This window comes from Lathyrus oleraceus, chromosome 7 (genome assembly GCF_024323335.1).
Source record: "Lathyrus oleraceus cultivar Zhongwan6 chromosome 7, CAAS_Psat_ZW6_1.0, whole genome shotgun sequence".
In the NCBI taxonomy this organism is placed as follows: domain Eukaryota; kingdom Viridiplantae; phylum Streptophyta; class Magnoliopsida; order Fabales; family Fabaceae; genus Lathyrus; species Lathyrus oleraceus.
The window spans coordinates 96,471,657-96,479,239 of record NC_066585.1 but is presented as its reverse complement, the minus strand read 5'-3'; the positions used below and the strand labels follow the sequence as shown (position 1 = coordinate 96,479,239).

Sequence of the window (7,583 nt, the reverse complement as noted above, 5' to 3'; positions counted from 1 at the left end):
GCCCTCACGTCCTCTATACTCAACGGGAACCGTTTGATTAGTTGTGCGCGTTAGTGTTTTCTTTAAAATGTTAGACTTCTCGAGTTATTAAAAAGGAAAAAGAAGAGGACAAAAAAGTTTATTTTTTATTAGCGTGCGATAAAAGAAAAGGGAAAATATTTTTTGGATTTTTTATTAATGTGTCTTACAAGACTTTGAATCTCGCTCATACGTATCTCCGGGTATAATAGAGAACTCAAGGCTTACTTAGTTATGGATAGAAAATGTTTATTTGTTGGTCGTTTTTAGTGAAAGTTATCTTGTATAATCGATGGAAAACATTGTTTTATCCAAAACATGTGAGGAGCGGGCTTTTGCATCACATTGAATGGATTTCTATATATCAACATTCATGGGAAAATTCCACTTGTCTCAACACAACGATTGTGGATGAAGCATTGATTGACATCATCTTAAGAAAAAATATCTTTCATTTTTGAAAATGTTTTAATGGTTGTGCCAAGAGGCAAAAAGGTTTGAATGTGTTTGATGTATTTTTGGGTTTGAAAGATGAGTATTTATGACTTGCAAGCTCTTATAACTTGGGTCTAATACTCGGGACTACGACTGGACCTTTCACCCAGGTAACATTTTTCTTTCAATTTTACTAAGAAAAAAGTTTGAATATTTACAAGTGTTTTGAAGGGAAGACGAATGCTTATGGCTTCAAGCTCTTACAACTTGGGCCTAACATTCGGGACTACATCTGGACCTTTCACCCAGACGGTCTTTTTCTTCCGATTTTATTAAAAAAATAATTTGAAGTTAAAGAAAGTGATTAATGGAAAAATGGTGAGATCTTTTAAAAAATTAAGTTGATAGTTCAAGGTTTGAGTCTCATTTGAAAGATTTATTTTGTTATGCATGCCCATTCCTTTGTCTTATTTAACAAATCGAGGTATGGGTAAAATAACAACAAATATCACATATAGCATGCAAACTATTCACACAAGCACGCAATAATCAAACAAATTTAGAATCATCTCGAAAATCAAATCTAGAACCAAAACAAACTCTTTTTGCACTTTGAACCCTTAGAAAATCAAGAAGAAGACTTTAGAACCCTAACTAAACAAACCCAACCATTTCTCTCTTTCTTTCTTTTTTTAAGGGAAATACATTCATGAAAAATATTAAATGAATAAAAAAAGTTATATATAAAAAAGTATTTTTTTTGTTTTTTTAAAGATGTTACTAAACTAAAAATAAAAACTTATAAAAGACTAATCTTGGCTAAAAATAAAATTAAATAAATAAAAACTTGTTTATATTAAGAAATCTAAAACTAAGAAAATAAAAATAAAACAACATTGGGCTATGAGGTGCATGTGTATAAATGGATACTACACAACCTGAAAAACAATCATGTTAAGGAAAGAACAAGAGGCCTCCACTGAAAGCTGGGCGGATCAATCAAAACGGGTCTGGATTGACCCGACCCAGCAACCCTCTTAAAACAAAAAATGGTTCATCATGGAACCCTATCTTTTCCGTCATTCACTCTCTCATCAGAAAAAATACCACCCAACAAACGATTCAAGCGCGTTTTCCTTTTTCTCACCTTAATCGTTTCTCAACCTGTCTAAACAAACTCCCACCACCATGGCCAAGACTCCATTAAAACTCACACACAAACAGAGAAACCTACGCAACAAAGAAACCTCTAGCAAACCGAATTTGAAGCATAGGTTCAAAACCCTCTTCTCTTTACACAAATCGAAATCCACACACACTAAAATGGACTTAAGTTTTCGTTTTGGGCACACAAAGATGAATAATAATAGGTTTAAACAAGCATCAGATCAAAGCATTTGGAATACATGATAAAAGACACCGCCCCAGAAAGGAAATACCCCTGAGTTCACTTTTATATGGTATGTTGTTACAGAAATAGAAAGAAAACAGAAAGCATAACTCACAGAGGACAACAAACAATTAAGCTATAAATTTTACCTAGAATAAAAATCGTGAGAAGCTTCCTACATGTGTGTGACTTCTAACTCCTCCTTCTTGCTCTTGCCACTTGTTGTTGCAACTATTTTATGTTGTAAGTCTGGTTTAGTTTTTTTTAACTGTAGTGTAGGAAGATGACGGTTGTTATATTTTCGTGTCTGATATGAATATGGTGGTTTGGAAATTTTGAATGGTTGCTGGGATTTGCTCTTCTGATATGAGTATGAGTATGAGGGTTGCTAGGGATTTTTTATTCTCCTATTCTACTCTGTTTACTGGTGGATTTATAGTGGGGAGATTAGGGTTTATACCTTGCTGCAGGTTGATAATTGTATAATGATGCAGAAAAATCAAAATGGTTTGGTTTGTGTTTTTCCATTTTAGTGAAACTGCACTGCTGTATTTTTCTGAATAATACTTGTCTTGTTGTGAACATGTGAAACCTTGATGTACTTGTTTTTTATTTTACTGCAGCATTAGTTTATTTTCACTTCCCTCTCTTTTGAATTTTGAAAATTGGATGACTTGGTTATGGTCTTGATGAATTTTCTCTTGTTTTTTGCTAGGTTCTTAATGTGATGGTCATGGCATGACTTTATGTTGAAGATGGAAAGGCTTGAAGATGTCTTGGTAATGAAGAAAAGTTGAATCAAATGGATAAATGAGGGTCATGGAATGCTTGGATGTTGCACACTTTAGCAATTTAGGCCTTTTTTTCGTACAAAAGTTTTGTAATGTAACATGGTGTTTAGGTTCTAGAATCCTCTAGGTTTATGTTTGTTACTGATCACACTAAATCACACCGTGTATTTGACTCAGATTGCACATGTTTTTTAGGTCTTTATTATCATTTTGCTTGTGTTATGATTTCTTTTGTGTTGTTTTCAGGTATTTAGCTCTTTCAGGACCTTTTTAGAAGAAACGAAGCAAAAAGGACCAAAAATTAGGGTTTTTCGGCAAATATTGTACTCATGGCGTTCTGCATGGCGGCCGCTATAGGAGAAGCCATGACACACCATCCCTCAACCAGGAGGAAACTGCCACGATCCCATGAATTTCTCCATTTACTCACATGGCGGGCGCCATGGAGGGGTGGCGGGCGCCACCTTTGAATTCCACATTCCCACTAAAGAGAAGTTGGAAGACATCCTGGTCTTTGCATGCTGCTGAGTTCCTCTGTAAATAGGTCGTTCTAGTTCATTTCCAAATCATCCAACTTAGTTTACAACACTAAGACTATAATATCATCTCTAAAAGCGGCAATCCGTCACATCGAGGGGTTATCGCACCTTAGTGTAATTGAGTCGGAGCACTTTGATTTTGCTGTCATCTTTATTTCCAAAGTCAAAGGTTTATTTACTCCCTTGTACCAGATTTAAAGCCTCCGTTTGGAGCAGGTTCTAATTTAATCGCCTTTTTATTTTACTTTCCATGCCTTACTTTATTTAATTCCTTGTCATGCTTTACTTTATTTAATTCCTTGTCATGCTTTACTTTATTTAATTTCCTTCCATTGTCTTTACTTTATTTAATTTTCTCGCCATTATCTTTATTGCTCGTTTTAATTGTTTTACACGCTTTACTTGTTCTTCACACCTTACATTCTAAACTTTTTTTCATCATGTTCAACATTGTTGTATTTGTTTGTATTACCATGCCTGGCTAAATCTTTCAAAGGTTAGAATGTAAGGATCGCGGTTAAAGAGATGTTTCACATAATGCATCTGTAGAAATGCTTTAGGGGCTATTTTGATTTTTAATTCGAGTTTTCTGAAACAAACTTGGTTAATTTTAACTATACAAGGAGTGCGAAAGCACCTTGTCTTAGTTAACTAGGAATTTTTATCACTTTAAGGAAAAACGATTTTTGAAACTGTTTTCGAACGCGTTGATAGATTTAAAATCAGGAAACTTCTTGGGTAAACTTTCCGAATCAAAATCACTTTTCAACTAAGCTTACGAGTCTTATTTCTTAAAAATAGGTTTACTACTTTAGCGTTCTGCGCACCTTTTATAAGTGACAATAAAAGGCCTTAATTTAAGGGTAAATTCGGTTCTGAATACGCGAAAGCGACAGTTCCTGTTAAATGGATTCTTTTCAAGAGTAGAAAATATTGCTTCATAAGTAGTTCTATTTAGACAATTGAAACATCGTTTAACTGACGTGAAATACATTCAAGCCTATCTTTATCTGCACTGTATTTATCATTTTCTTTATTTACTATTTTTTTGCGACATCAATATCTCATTTGTACCGCCTTAGATAAACATCATAACAATAGTAATCGATAGATTGACGATTTGGTCTCTGTGGGATCAATATTCTTTTATATTACTCTAACGCGATTCGTGCACTTGCGAATAGAGCGATCAAGTTTTTGGCGCCGTTGTCGGGGACCAACTTCGTCAAATTTCGTACCCTACTGTTACACCGTCTAGACTAAGGCATTATTAGCCGGTAAATGCGAAGAACCCGTAGTACCGGAAATTTAGTAGATCCTTTAGCGGAACCCGAACGTTACACTCGTGCACGCCTATTATTCGTCCGAATTAAGAAGGCTATGACCGAGAATCGCGAACGGAGACCTCTTAAGGAATTTGCCCAACCCTCTGACGAGGAACCTAGTTCTAGTATAGTAAACCCCCTCATTCTTGCCAACAATTTCGAACTAAAACCATATTTACTACAATTAGTGCAACATAACCAATTCGTGGGTCTCGCTACTGAGAACCCAAATCAACATTTAAAAGTCTTTATCCAACTGGATGACACCTTTAAATCCAATGGTGCTTCACCTGATGCGATTCGTTTAAGATTATTTACTTTCTCCCTCAGAGATAGAGCACGTTCATGGTTAGATTCACTTCCATCTAACTCAATAACTACCTGGGAAGACCTTAGGAGAGTATTACTTGCTAGATATTTTCCCCCTAGTAAGACTGTTGTTCTTCGAAACCAAATAACTAGATTTACTCAAAACCAAGGAGAATCAATTTTTGAAGCTTGGGAGAGATACAAGGAGCTGTAAAGAGTCTGTCCACACCATGGCCTAGAAAAATGGTTGATCGTTCATACCTTCTACAATGGACTCCATTATAACACAAAGATGAGCATCGACGCTGCCGTTGGTGGCGCGTTGATGAACAAACCTTACCCTGAAGCTTGTGACCTAATTGAGGATATGGCCCAAAACCATTACCAATGGGGAACTGAACGAACATCAGTAGAGAAAAAGGAGACCCAAAGTGGAATACATTAGATAAGTTCTATGGACATGATGCAAGCGAAAATGGACGCTTTAGCCCTTAAGGTCAAACATATTTCTATAAACTCTAACACCGCAGTGATAGTCCACACAGAGTGTGAACTTTGTGGATCTAAAGGACACGAATCGGCGGAATGTAACCTTTTGAATGACATGAACACCGACCAAGTGAATTACGCCCAAGGTAACCCATTTTCAAACACTTACAACCCTGGATGGAAGAATCACCCAAATGTTTCCTATAAAAACCAAAACCCTGTCCAAAATTTTGCACCTCAAAGACCACAAGGTTTTCAAGCCCAAAAACCAAATCAACCTATGCAAGCTATGCCCCAGAAGCCTAACCTTGAGAAGATCATGGAGAACTTTATATCAGGCCAGACTCAGCAAAATAAAGAATTCCCAAACCAAAACATTCATGTAAATGAACTGATAACGCAATTAGGGACTAAGGTTGATCAGATAATTACTCACAATAAGATGCTTGAAACCCAGATCTCACAGGTAGCACAAAACCAAGCCCCACAAACTACACCTGGAGGACAATTCCCTGGACAACCTCAACTCAACCCCCAAGGGCAAGATAACGCTATCGCATTACGAAGTGGGACCGCTTACGAAGGGCCTTATAACCCAACAATGAGTGAGTCCAAAGCTTCTAAAGAAAATATACCTACCAACCAAGGAGGGGAACCAGTGGAACCCGAAAAACAAACCGACCAAGAAGGAGAAGCCAAGGATAAAACTTACAAACCACCACCCCCGTACAAACCACCAATCCCATATCCGGAAAGACTTAAACAAACCAAGATCAATAACCAATACCAAAAGTTTATAAAAGTAATAGAGAAGCTTCATGTAGAGATTCATTTCACTGAAACCATCACCCAAATTTCATCTTACACCAAATTTCTCAAAGACATCTTAACCAACAAGCATAGGCTTGACGATCCCAAACCCTTAGAATGTAACTTTATTTCCGAGAATAAACTTGCTAAGAAGGAGAAAGACCCTGGGAGTTTTTCTATACCTTGCATTCTAGGGAGTCATGTGATCGACAAAGCTTTCCTAGACTTAGGCGCTAGTGTGAGTTTAATGCCCTTAGTTGTGTGTAAAAGGTTAAACTTAGGAGAATTACAACCAACTAAGATGTCCCTCCAATTAGCCGATAGATCTGTTAAGTATTCTGTAGGCATATTAGAAGACATCCCCGTTAGGATCGATCAACTTTATATCCCGATAGACTTTGTGGTCATGGATATCAAGGAAGACGACGATATCCCTATCCTGTTAGGTAGACCATTTTTATCAATTCCAAAGCTATAATAGATGTTAAAAGAGGAAAGTTAACTTTCGAAGTAGGAAATGAAAAGATAAAGTTTATTCTTTCAAAGTTCCTGATGACACCAATCATAGGAGACGCATGTTACGCGATTAATGTCATAGATGAATGCATACGGGAATTTGATCAAGAAGAACCTATGATCGAACGATTTTCGAACCCGAATGAAAAGGATGACGAGCTAAAGGAAACGGAACCTCACGAATGGTTGACCCTTACTCTAGACCTTTCACAAAACTTTCAAAAACCAGCTCAAGAACTTAAGGAATTGCCCAAGAACCTCAGATACAATTTTTTGGATAAAGAAATGAATCGCCCAGTAATAGTTAGTGCCACCTTAAACTAAGGCGAGACAAACCAACTCTTGAATGTTTTACGAAGATATCCCTCTGCCTAAGGATACAACATCTCTGATTTAAAAGGTATAAGCCCATCCGCGTGTATGCACAAGATCTCGCTAGAGGAGGATTCAAAACCTTCCAGAGAACATTAGAGAAGAATCAACCCTGTAATGAGTGACGTGGTAAAGAAGGAAGTCCTTAAACTGCTAGAAGCTGGTATAATCTATCAGATCTCCGATAGTAAATAGGTAAGTCCTGTACATGTGGTACCCAAAAAAGGAGGCATCACAGTCGTGCAGAACGAGAAGGGCGAGCATGTGGCTAAACGTATAGAAGGCGGATGGCGTATGTGCATAGACTATAGGAAACTAAATAAGGAAACTAGGAAAGACCATTTCCCTCTTCCATTCATAGATCAAATGCTTGAGTGTCTTGTCAGACACTCTTACTTTTGTTATCTGGATGGATATTATGGATTTTTCCAAATACCCATTGTAATACCCCAAAATTTACCCTTCATTTTTCATGGAAGCATGGGATTATGTTTCACACTGCATTAGCATCATACTAGGTCATACTCATTGCATACTACATTAGTGACTTGGAAATCAGGGTTGGACTGATCAATCCTTAACCAGAGGG

At 37.0% G+C, this 7,583-nt stretch overlaps 1 non-coding gene across 1 annotated transcript; it reads right to left on the bottom strand.

Moving 5' to 3' along the window:
- Window positions 1-4,937: 4,937 nt before the first annotated feature.
- On the bottom strand, window positions 4,938-5,044 carry LOC127109883 (small nucleolar RNA R71). The gene has a single exon (XR_007797131.1). It is a non-coding gene; the product is annotated as a small nucleolar RNA R71 (small nucleolar RNA).
- Window positions 5,045-7,583: the final 2,539 nt, after the last annotated feature.